Source organism: Lygodium microphyllum, chromosome 18 (genome assembly GCF_053477565.2).
Source record: "Lygodium microphyllum isolate KBCC chromosome 18, Lygodium_microphyllum_v1.1.10, whole genome shotgun sequence".
Taxonomy (NCBI): domain Eukaryota; kingdom Viridiplantae; phylum Streptophyta; class Polypodiopsida; order Schizaeales; family Lygodiaceae; genus Lygodium; species Lygodium microphyllum.
The window spans coordinates 110,163,767-110,177,326 of NC_141152.1; positions in this window are offsets into that span (position 1 = coordinate 110,163,767).

Below are 13,560 nucleotides of genomic sequence, written 5' to 3' on the forward strand. Positions count from 1 at the left end.
ATTACCCCGTGTTCTTGCAGCAAGACTGCACCAATACCCCATCCACTAGCATCACACTGGATGGTAAAATCCTTTGAAAAGTCGGGGCATACGAGGATAGGGGCTGAAGTGAGCAAGTCTTTCAGCTGTTGAAAATTGCGGTCAGCCAATTCATCCCATAGGAAAGCCTCTTTTTTCAACTTGTCTGTTAACAGGGCTGCAATTGTGGCACAATGGCGAATAAATCTCTGATAAAAAGAGGAGAAGCCAAGAAAACCATGCAAGGAGGTAGTGGTAGTGGGGGTGGGCCACTCCCGGACACATTGCACTTTCTTAGGATCAGCTTGGGTGCCTTTTTCACTAACAATGTGTCCTAAGTACTCAACCTCTATTTGCATGAAGACACGCTTACTTTCTTTGGCAAATAGCCAGTGCTCTCTTAGTATATCAAAAATTTTCTTGACATGCTTCAGATGCTCATGCAGTGGCTTGCTGTAAATGAGTATATCATCAAAGAATACCAACAGAAACTGGAAAAGCCATGGCTGTAATATTTTGTTCATTAAGCTCTGAAATGTGGGGGTGCATTAGTGAGCCCAAATGGCATGACAAATAAATGGTACAAGCCAAGGTCAGTCCGAAAGGCTGTTTTGACTTCATCACCCACCCTCATTCTGATTTGGTGGTAACTGGATCGCAAATCAATCTTGGTGAAGTAGCGTGCTCCCTTGAGTTCATCAAGCAAGTCATCAATTTGAGGGATGGGGTATCTATTTTTGACAGTGATCTTATTGAGATCACGATGGTCAATGCACAACCGAAAAGATCCGTCCTTTTTCTTAACCAATAGAATCGAGGAGGCATAAGGGGAAGAGCTAGGCTCTATGAATCCCATCTCAATGAGCTCCTTGACTTGCTTTGCTACTTCCTCTCTTTCACATTTAGAGAGTCGATATGGGGGTTTATTGATGGGCTTGGCATGGGGCTCCAAGTCAATCGGGTGATCCACCGATCTCTGAGGGGGGAGAGTAGTGGGGGGTTGAAATAGATCCTCATATTCAGCCAAAAGTGCTTTTAATGCTGCATTTTTCTTCCCCAAGGTGTGTTGGTCATCATTATCCTTATGCAAATGCAAGACAAAGATTTGGGAGTGTTTCTTGAATTCTTTTTTGAGTTGTCTTGCTGTTATAAGCTGAAAATCTGCATTTTCTTTGATTCCCTCTAAGTGTACAAGCTGCCCATGCATTACAAACTCCATATACAGCTGAAAGAAGTCCATAGAGATTTTTCCCAACTACTGAAGCCAATCACATCCCAAAAAAAACATCCACGGGGCCCATATCAAGGGTAATTAAGTCCACCTTTGCTGTGTAATTTTCAGCCAGCATAAGAGACACTTGTGTGCATACATGGGAGCTCACTTCCTCATTTCCATTGGGGCCACTTGAACCCGAAGAGGTTGCTGTAATTCAATGGGAACACATGTCAAACAGCCAAGAGTTGATTTATTCACATAACTGTGCGTGTTGCCACTATCTATGAGGATGTATACACTCTTGCCATCAATGTTACCATGCACTCGTAGGGTGTTTAGGCTCCTAGAGCCGGTCCATGCATCCATGGAGATCGAGAAGCTGATATAGTGGTGAACGAGGGGTGCCAAGGGTCATTCCCAAGCATGTCATCAATGGGGCAGCCACTGGGGTCAAAAGGGAACCCATCCGGTGAGTCATAAAACTGATCCGTATCAAGATCCTCCTCATATTCAGCATTTTCAGAAAGTGTCATCGTTGGAGAGTTGTCATGCAAGTCCTCTTCTAACTTGTCACTATCTTCTAGCACATACATGCTATTAAACTTGACAATGGCGTTCTTAAAGGGGCATTTGGATGCATGATCAGTCGTGTACTTATCCCCGCATTTAAAGCACAAGCCTTTGGCTTTTCTATCCTTGACCACTTCAGGAGGAATGAATTTTTGACCGTTAGGGTTGAAGCCATTCCTTGTCTTATTTTCAGTATACTTTGGGTCACTTTTGGAGGGTGGCGCTGTCCCAAAACTGCCATATTTCCTTTCAGTATTAAAAGTGGGGTAAGTAGGAATTTTGGGACTGCCATTCTCTGCATTGTTACTGCGATAATTATTAGCATATGGGGGTTTCCTGATAGGGTATCTTTGCTATCCTGCAATGGGCTACATGCCCTCATTGCGATGGTATTTCCGACCATAGCATTCAGCCAATTCTATGGCTGCAAACAGGGTGGCTGGCTTTTGAGCCATTACATCAGCTGAGAGATGCGCAGCTAGCCCATAAATATATCTATGCAATTTGGCCTCATCACTGACTACCTCAACATATATGGATAGGTTCATAAATTGGTTGGTGTACTCCCTCACGGTGAGATTTCGCTGATCAAACTGATACCATTGCCTAGCCAAGCGTTCTTTTTCCACCGGGGAGACAAAAACTTGGATCATATGCATCTTGAACTCTTCCCAATCACGAAACTGCTGATTTTCTCGTTGAACAAATCTCCACCATGTGTGGGAAAAACCTTCTAAATGAAGGGAGGCAAAAATCATCTTTGCCTCATTAGTACGGGGGTAGATGAGAAAATAAGCTTCCAATTTAGAGGTCTATTCCTCTAGTTCAGCTGGATGAGGACTGCACATTGAATTTAGTAAACACAATCTTGTCACGCAGCTCATTTGGGCTTGGCTACCCATGAATGCCATGTGCTACATGCTGCCCATACATGCCTTGCTGTCCAATCCCCGGCTATCCAAAATTCCCGTGGGGGCCATGCTGCCCATGCATTACATGAGGGTCAAATTGCCCATTAGGACCTTACTGTCCAAAATGTCCATGTTGCCCATTATCATATGCATGCTGTCCATTGCCATATGCATGCTGCCCATTGCCATGTGCATGCTGCTCATGCACTCCGTGCATTCCATCCTGCCCAAGATTTGCATTGGAGCCATTCCCTTGAGTGTGCAAGTAGCTTCCGTTACGGGGGAGTTGGGGTGCCAAGGATGGGCTTAAAGGATTCGTAACGGGAGAGGGAAGGAGGGGCTCATCATGTCAAGTGGAGGGCTCACCCGTCTCATAAGTGCTATGGGGAATGCCATGGGTACCACCGAGACCTTGTGGGCTACGCCCGGTCTCCAAGGGGGGAGGGCAGTTAGCCTCACGGGGAGGGACATACTCCTTGGGTCGATCCGAGGGGGGGGGGCAAATGGTGGGGATGAGGGCACCCATGCGCTCTATGAGTAAGTTCATCTTGGCCATCATCTCGAGATGATGGTGATTTTGGTGGGTTTCCATCTCCCTGTGGCGTTGCTCCATCTCTCGATGTCGTTCAGCATGATGGGTCTCATGTTAGCATAAGGTTTGGTTGAGCAGAGATAAGTGGTCTATCTCAAGGGCACCCTCTTCAAACATGTCTTCACGATCCTCCTAGGCTGAGCTAGGATCATTCATTGAGGCACGGGAGTCCCTTATTTCACGCTGAAATTCCTCCTGGGCCTTTGCTTTACCCTTGTGACCTGCCATTCCAAGTGCAATCCACCAAACCCCTTGTTACAGAAATGACGATAACTTGAGCTAGGGAACTCTGATCGCCAAACTTTTTGATTCAAATGAAAGCTCTCGATCCCCTCTACGAGGCTATGTAAAAATATCTCTGACAATAAATGATCAAGGCTTTGCTGTAATCACTTTTTGTGGGCTGACTGTGTAGGACTGTTGCCTATCCCACAGTACCTTTGGGCACAAAACTGAGTGTATCTCCCAAACCGTAGGGCGGAATGGGGAGGTTTTTAGTTCAGATCAAAGGGGAATATGCCCTCTTCAAATCAAGCTATAGATCCCGTGCTCGATCACACAAGAAGGCTTTTCTGTAATCAACTTTTGCGGGCTGACTGTGTATGACTGCTGCCTGTCCCACAGTACATCTGAGCACAAAACTGAGTGTATCTCCCAAACCGTAAGGCAGAATAGGGAGATTTTTAGTTCAGATCAAAGGGGAAGATGCCCTCTTCGAATCAAGCTATAGAGCCCGTGCTCAATCACACAAGAAGGCTTTGCTGTAATCAACTTTTGCGGGCTGACTGTGTAGGACTAGCTGTCTGCAATACCCTGCAAAGACTCCCTCAAGGAGCATACTTTATCCCAATGGTGAGGGTCTTATCCCAGACATCCAAGGCCTCAACAGTGGCTCTCAAAGCCACATAAATCCATACATCCTTTGCATCCATGGTTCATTGCATAGACCATTTCCATAACTGCATACCCTGCCCTTCTTGCATTGCATCCACCATACATTACCAAGTGGTTCGTGACATTACCAATGCATGTAGGGACTTGTAGACTCAAATGATCAGGGTTTGGGATATTCCATCAAATGTACTTGCACCTGCAATAATTCTTTGGGCTTTGAATCATCGGGAGGTGGGCAAAGTTTCCCCCGAGCCGGATTGTGCACCCCTTCAGGGTCTTTGATGGCAAGGAGGGGTCACCCCTCTTTTGTCTTGCCACCTCGCCTGGCATCGAGCTTTTCCTCACCCAGAATATACATGGCAAACATTTATTAATTAAACATCCAGCATGAGATGCATTTCAGAATCAAAATTTTGGGCTTTTCATGAAGTGCATGGAATTGGAATGGGGAATAGGGATAGAGAGCTTACCGACAGTGACTCACTGCCTACTCACCCTTATACAATGGATTTTTTTTTATCACTTCTTGGCTCAGCCAATTCACAAGAAGCCAAACGGGTTATGGGTAAGAAAAATTATAATCACAATGAAGCTTCAGCATGAGTAAAATCCATTTCAGTGCCATAAGATCAAAGGGAAATGACTGGGATTAATATTCAGCATGCATTCAATGTCTGGCACTCCTATTATCTACTTGGACTCATACATTCTCTCAAACAAGTGGATGGGATTCAACAAGAGGCTTAAACTTAGAGAATGAGAGCCAAGAATCGGTTACCTTGAGTCTTTTGGAGAGGAAGGCAGCCACTAATGCCACCTTAGTCCTTCATGAGAGCTCCACTTTGATCCCACATGCTCCATAGCTCCAAAATGGTTGTGCTCCGTCAAGAAAGGGTGAAGTCAAGCTTGGGCCAAGATGGCTCAGGACCTTCCCATGAAGAGTTCTTGCTGAAATTGAAGTTCTACTCCATAACCATGGCTGCCCACAAGTGCATGCCTTCAAATCTTGCTTGTAATCTTCTTCTTATGCTTCTTGATGACTGAAATCTTGAGCTAGGCTTGAAGAGGGACTCCCAGGGACCAAGAAGAGACTAAAATCTTCAAGATTTCTGAGCTTGATGCCAAGGCTCCATGGCTGCCATGGACTGCACCAAACTAGGGTTTCTTGAAGTGAAAAGGGGAGTCCAAGAGCTAAGGAAGATGCCTCTAATGCTGCCCAAGAAGGTTGCCAAGAGCCAGGAGTGAGGTCAGGAAGGAGAGGAGGGCTGGGGGGCTGACCAACAGGCCAAGAAGCAGCCCTTTTTTTACGCTGCAAATTTTGGGGCTGCTCCTGAGGGCTACATGCCAGGGTAGATCAAGCTTATTGCTGCTCTATGTGCTGCTCGAGCTAAAGGGAAGGCATTGGGACCAGCCATTCTTGCTGAGGAAGAGGGGGGAGCAAGATTTCTGAGGTTCTTGGGCTAGAGCTTCCATGGCAGCTTGGGGGAAGGAGGAGAGAAAAGGTCTTCTTGAAAAGTAACTGAGTTTTTGGTCTTCTCTAACTGTGCTACCCTCCTTTTTGCCCAAAACCCTAAAAAACTTGCATGAAAATTAGTGACGACCTGTCAAATTTGTCTGTCGGCCTCCAGATTTGTCCATGGTTCTTGGGAAAGCTCTAAGAAAGGCTACCACAGTCTTCAAGAGGGCTGACAACTTGCCTGAGTACTCCTGTGTACCTGTGAAAGAGATGTAACTGGAGTTTTCTAATTGTGGGAAACTGAGAGCCCTAAATCTATGGGGAAAGAGAAGGATCAAGGACAAAGCTCTGATACTACTTGTAATGAAAGAGACCTAACTGTCCTGACTAAGGGGAAGAAGAGAGAGAGGGACTGCAGAAGAAGAGGGAGATGAGAGAGAAAGGCAAGAAGAAGAGAGAGAAAGAGGGAGAAAGGAAGAAGAAGAGGAAGAAGATTAAGAAGCCATGGAAGCTTGAGAAGGTGAAAAGAGAGTTTCTTGATAATTTCTGTCATGCCTCAAAATACCTTCTTACACCTTATATACCGTTCGTCTGACTGGTATGTTCCCATGCCATGTTCCCGTGATCCCCGTTCATTACATCAGTGCTTCCTAGGACATACATGTACTATTGGCGATTCGTGTTGTACTATGGGCTAATCGCTAGACCACTCTACAAACTGCTAATAGCATTCAAATGGATTGAGGAATGCTAATTCTCATATGAAGAGTTGAAGAAGGCTTTGACAATCGTGCCAATCCTAAGAGGCCCAAACTGGACCATAACCTTCCACATACATATTGACTCCTCAAAGTTTGTCGTGGGAGCTATTTTGTGCCAGTCTAGTGAACACAACCTAGACTATCTAGTGAGAGCTTTGCTAGCAGACAACTCATGGATACCGAGATGAACTATTCCACAACTGAGAGAGAAGGTTTGGCCCTGGTGTTTGTTGTGATAAAGAAATTTCAACATTATATTTTAGCTATGTCTTTCACCTTTTTTGTCGACCATCAAGCTATGTTGTATCTCATGAACAAACCTTGCGCTACTCGATGCATAGCTAGGTGGCTACTACTTCTACTAGAATTTGACTTCTTCATGGTTGTACACAAGGGGAAGCAACACTGCATGGCTAATCACATGTCCTACATATCCATGGAAGAAGCCGCTAGACAGGGTATCGTAGATGACTTGCCAGACGTGCATCTTTTTAATGTGTCTAGCAAGGTGGATTTATTTAGAGCCAACTTGATGCCGTACTGGGCAGATGACATAGTCCAACTACTAGAGCACATACTACCCGAAAGACCCATCAAGAAGGCCTACCTTAGGTGACTTATGCTCAAGATACAACCCTATCAGTTGATAGCTGGTCAGCTATATATATCAGGGCAAGATGGCTTACTACAAACATGAGATACATGATGTACTTGCGGAGGCACACAATAGAATCACTAGAGGACATTTTAGTGAAGACACGATAGTGTGCAAAGTGTTGTAGTCTCAACTGTGGTGGCCCATGCTTTTCTGTGATGTAGCACAATTTGTGAAGCATTGTGATGAGTGCCAATGGACCAAGGTCCCTGGTTGCAAGGACAAGATGGAGCTAACCCCAATCATTGCAAGGAAACCATTCGAAAAATGGGGGATTGACTTCATTGTTCTGTTTAGTCTTGCAGCACAATACTTGCATGCAAAGTATATCATAGTCGCCACCACAGACTACCTCACAAAGTGGACAAAAACAAGAGCCACTAGGAGAAATGACGCTAGGACCATAGCCAAGCTCCTTTGGAAGTAGGTGATCTCACGATTTGGCTCCCCCATTGAACTAGTTAGTGACCAAGGCACACACTTCATCAATAAAGTAATAGACCACCTCTTGTCTACCTTCCTGATCATCCATAGGAAATATTCGCCCTACTACCCTCAAGTAGATGGCCAGACTGAATCCACAAATAAGATCTTAGTGAATGTCCTGACCAAGGTAGTCTCTACTTCACACAGTGACTAGGACAACACGCTAGTGGTAGCCTTATGAGCTATCAATTTGCCTATAAAATAGTTGTGGGGTAGAATCTCTTTAAGTTAACCTACGACACTAAAGTCATTCTACTAGTGGAATTCTTTGTCCCTAGCCTGAGAGTAGTCATCCAAGAGAGATGGGATGGAAAGGAGGCATGGATGGAATGCCTAGTTGAGCTAGAATGCCTATGAAAGACTTGACTTCTAGCTACCCATGCGCTCACTTGCAAAAAGGCACGACATAAGAGCTGGTTTGACAAGCATGTCAAGTAACAAGACTTCAACCGGGGTGACCTAGTATTGTTATACTCAGTGAAAGGCCATAAACAAAAGATGAAGTTTAGGGGATTAGGGCCTTTCAAAGTCCACACCATCAACCGAGCTAGCAATGTAGAGCTCGAGACCCTAGATAGAAAGGGTATAGGCTTCTTCAATGATAGCCGCATAAAGAAGTACTATCCTCCCACGCATCCATTGCACGAGCCTCCGATGCGAGTCCTTTGTGAATGTGAGAGTTGCCATAATTACAAAGATCGAGGACAAAGATGAAGAAGCAATAGCACTTGCTTACCTACAAATAATGGTCACCATCCAACAACTACATACTTTCGATGAGTTGATCAATTAGGGGGCTGACTTTAATATCTTAACTCACAATCATTGGACTATCATTGGTGGTCGATCAATCATACGCACTTTTGGGAAAGTGCAAAGTTGCAATCTCTATCGAGTCTGAGAGCATACCCGTGATCTTTTATGTGTTGCCAAACTCAAAGGATGTTAATAAGGAATTGCTTTTAGGACGTGCATTTAAAAAGAAATCACATTTCAATGTCAATTACGAGTCGTAGTGCATTCACCTTGCCATCGATGACATACGCATATAGTGACAGCTTTCAGCAAAGGGAAGCGTAGCTCCATCAAAGCCTGCAAAGCCACCAATAAAATAAACTTACAACAAAGTCTAAGGAGGGGAATCATGACTCGTCACAACCTGCCAAGCCTCAATGCTAGAAAATCAGCAAGAGTGTGACCAAGGCCAATGAACCCAAGTTCAGATGGGTGACTAAGGACTAAGGACCGCCACCTAGAAATAAGGAGACACAACCTCGCGCTGCTAGAAACCCATACTCGAGACGTAGGAGGCAAAAAAGACATTATAGGCTAGATCAACCAAAGTTGTAAACACCAGTTGGCTATGCTATCTAGTCCAGTCAAACAACCTCGTGCAGGCCTTAAACCCTCTTATGAGTGGCGATCCATCCTTACCTTGGCCTCTAACTTAGCTAAAAATACAGGGATGACTTGTCACTTGGATTCAACGTTTGGATGCTACATTTAGCATGCTTGCTAAAAGCTATGAGCAATTAGACTTAGGTCTTTTAGAAGATCCTTTAGCAACAAAAGTGCATACGCTGCCTTGCACCTGGAAGGAATCAGAATTCGTGTTCACTAAGGCCCCCATGGCAACTAAAGAATTAATTGCCAATAAAATTTCTCACAAGCAAGTGCCCAAACAATGACTCATCACATCTTATGACAAGAGCACGGTCTCTACTACAATTCAGAAAACTTGAAGAGTTGAAAACCCTAACCGACAATGGCTCCTCTTTCTTGCAAAAATAGTATGCTCTCCAACTTCAATAGAAGCAAGAGGGCTACAAAATTATGACCAACGCAAAGCAGAGATGTGTAATCAAAACCTCTGAGTACGACCCAACTTATGTAGCTTCCACCTCCTATAGGGTATTAACCATTACTCGCAACAACCAACCTCTAGAAGAGCATGTGATGACCCAATCCTATTTAGATCACATCCTTATTGAGGAAGAGCTATACATTTTCAGCAGAATCGACTCTAGTGACTTCCTAACGAATGTCCTCACCTTCATCACTCAAGTAGGCATCTGACCTTTCGACATGGACTGCTATGCTAACTTGAAGTACAACCTAAACTTCTATGCTTGATTCATGTGGCAATAAAGCACACTCAGCATGCGTTGAATGCCCTTAACCCTTCAACCTATAATCCTTGAAAGGGTTCACATCATTCTTGGGGGGGAAGAGATAAGGTGGAAACCCATTGGAAATCAAAACACCAAATATCAAAATACTAAAAACCAAGCAAAATAAGTATGAAAAAGAAAAAAAACAACAAAAGAACCTCAAAACTGAAACCTAAAACTGAAAAAGAAGACAAAAGTGATTTTATGCTTAAAAAGAATGAGGAAATGCTTGCTTAGAATAAATGAATTCCTTGAAGTGAAAATTGTGTGGCAATCCCTTTGTCTTCTTGTGGAGAAATCGATATTGCAAATAAACTAATGGAAGCTTGGTGTGCTGTGACAAGAGCTAGAAATGGCGAGATAGCAAGACTGTGCCCATCGACTTCCATTCACAGAAGATGAGATAAGACGATATGACATCATCCTTGAGAACCAAGCCTGTAATCAGCTAAAGTTCAGGACCATCCATAATATCAACAAGGTGGTGGCTAAGGAGGAAGCAGCCAAAAGAATCATAGAACAATGCAATCTAGCAATGTATATTGAGAAGTTTGGGTAGGAGGAGGCCGACCACAATCTGTGCATAGAGTTCTTGAGGACCCACGACTCTAATAGAGCATGTGGCACCATGACTATGGGCAGAGGCAAAGAGGCCAAACAAGTGCAGGTAGAGCTGGGCAAGGCATTGGTGAAGAAGGCACTAGGGGCACACAAGGTGGAGAGGAGACCGACCACAATCGGTGCATAGAGTTCTTGAGGACCCACTACTCTAATAGAGCATGTGGCACCATGACTGTGGACAGAGACAAAGAGGCCAAACAGGTGCAGGTAGAGCTGAGCAAGGCATTGGTAAAGAAGGCACTAGGGGCACACAATGTGGAGAGGAGATCTAGCAAAATATATTGAGAAGTTTGGGCAAGAGGAGGCTAACCACAATCGGTGCATAGAGTTCTTGAGGACCCACAACTCTAATAGAGCATGTTGCGCCGTGACTGTGGGCAGAGGCAAAGAGGCCAAACAAGTGCAAGTAGAGCTGAGCAAGGTGTTGGTGAAGAAGGCACTAGGGGCACACAAGGTGGAGAGGAGACCAAAAAGAGATGTCTATGTTATGCTCAATATGAACAAGGACTAGATCCTAACAAACAATGGCATCAGCATCCAAGATATCATTGACCCTAAAGTGAGACTCCGGGCCAAGGTCATCCATACACTATTTTCAAGTCAAAGGTACAACTCGCTCATACATAGGATTGGAGTGCCTCTGTTGGAGAGCATGGTAGCCCATTCACCCAATGAGATTAAGTGGAATTGCTATGTGTGGAAGACAATTGACCAATCTATCAGAGCACTAGTCTTAGGGAGCTAGCTAGTTTTTAACCCTTAGATGAACAAGGTGGAGAATCTGGAAAATCTAAAGCAGAAGACAAGGCCAAGGCAAAAATGAAATGCAAGATGAAGGTGTGCCAAGAAGAATCTGGAAACACAAGAAGTGTAGAAAGTCCTAAATCAAGGAGAAAGGCACACAAAAAAAAAGTGCATGTCAATACTTTTGTAAAAGAGTGCAAGACGCACCATGATTTATTTTAAGAGCGACGGGCTCTCACCTGTGCAATTTGTAAAGGTAGATGGGCGGTAGGAAGGAAGCTAGGAAGATAGGATGACAATGGGAAAAAGGGCCTAGGCCAAGGCTGCCCATGTAAAAAAGGGAATAAGGGGATGACTGCCGAAAAGGGATTTAGGGCTTTGTATATAAAGTTGAAAAGTGAATGAGAAGCTCATTCTTTTGTGTGGCCAAAAGTAGCTCTCTTCTTCTTCTTCTTCTTCTTCTTCTTCTTCTTCTTCTTCTTCTTCTTCTTCTTCTTCTTGCTTGCTTGAGCTTGTGCTTGAGAGAGGGAGTGTAAGAGTGTGAGGGTGAGGGACCGTGGAGGAGAAGCTCTCCATCTTCTCCTCTCTTCTTCTCTTTTCTTCTCTTCTATTTTCTTACTCGTGGCAATGGAGCTTGGAGCATGGAGCTTGAGGATGGAGCTTACTTGAAGCTTGCACTTGGATCATGGAGCTATCAGAGTGCTCGAGAGAGGAGGTAACTCGACCGTGCATGGAGGTAAGCTTGCTACACCGGTAAAGATGGATAGCAGGTCGGCTATGTGAGAGGTAGCCATTAGTGCTCGGCTTGAAACGCTTGAACAGTAAGTGGTCCATGGGTCTTGGTGGTAGAGCTTGCACTCACCACTACATTTTGGTTCCATCGCCGGGACCAACAGATTCAAGCCTTGAGTGCTTGTGCATTTCGAATCGAGCATTGAATTAGGGTTTTCCCTGAACCGGTGCTTGAGGTAGATCGATAGAAAGTGAGGGAGTTTGAAGAGGTATTCTATCTCCTTAGCAAGTAGGTTTTGGTTTTTTGGATTTGGAAAAGTAGGTTGGAGTAGTATAGGTATTCTCCTTATGATTTTGTTACATTTAGGTAAGGTAGGAGCAAAACAGTTGAGCACACAGTAGGGTTTCTGCTGATGTATAATAGGCTGAAATAGGGAAAAGAAGGGCAAAAAATGAAATTTTGAGTTAAATGTTGGTAAGGCGAGCAAGACTAAGGTGAATGCAGAACTGGGCGTAGGATAATAAGAGGCCAGGAGTGGCAAGGAAGACCACATTTTGCATTGCAAGGATTCGAGAGAGTTGGAAAGAAAGAGAGAGAGAGAGAGAGAGAGCTTCATTGCATGGACATGTTTCGATCATGCCGTCGAGGGGTTTTTTTTTTCTAGTACATGTAATTCCACGACTTCTCCTACATGATTAGCTAGGATCTGGAGGTGCTCGACTAGTAGGAAGGCCTCAATCATCTGGCATGACAAATTCTATGCAAGTCCGGTGAAAAATGCATCGCATTCAGTCCGTCTGAGTGACGGCGATTCTGGGCCGAGAATCAGCCCCCGGGCCACTTGACTCAGATGCTCACCACTCTGCCCACTTGATTCAACCCTCGGCCATTCGGCCATTCGGCCCACTTGACTTGGACACTCATCACTCAGCCCATCCGAGTTAACCATTTAAACCAACATGATATTCGACCCTCAGCCTTACCAATTCGGCCCTACCCCACTCGGACAAGTTGACATTCGGGCCAACCGAATTCACCATTCAGACCACCATCCAGTCGGACACCCCATTTGTCCAATCAAATGCGCACAACAATCCAATCACTCTATAGTCGGACCAACCATAGGACTCGAACCGAACTACCAATCAAACCCAATCCAGTCGGACCATCCGACTTTGAAAGTTGGACCACCCAAAATAGAATAGTCCAATTTTGGAATCCGACCAACAAACCAGAACAAGAAAATACACACCCAGAGACCATATAGAGTTGAAGGCACATCATAGACTTATCATTAGGATGAAATCTAGAGCAAGTAGTTCAAAACTTGGCTCCTTCCAATCGCACAAGGTATTTAGCGTATTGGCCCTGGAAGTCGGGGGGGCAAGTGGGGGGGGAGAGGGGGACTGTCCCCCCGAGCCCCTACAGAGGGGCTCTGTCCCCTTCGCACCTCCCACAAGTAGGCTGGAGAGTAAACGCGCGCCATGATAAGTCCTCTGAATTAAATCATAGTGTAGTAATGGCTTAGCACGAGCATAGACTCTCACTTCCAAAACAACAACCAAAAGCTCATACCTGAATAAAGACAAATAGAGACCCTAGAATCTCAATGGGCCAATCTAGCCAACAAGGGAAAAAAGTCCACACCACAAAAGCATGTCTATATTGCATTCAGACTACATCTAGTCAAAGCAAAACAGAACAACATCAAGCTACAACTAGGAGGGTAACT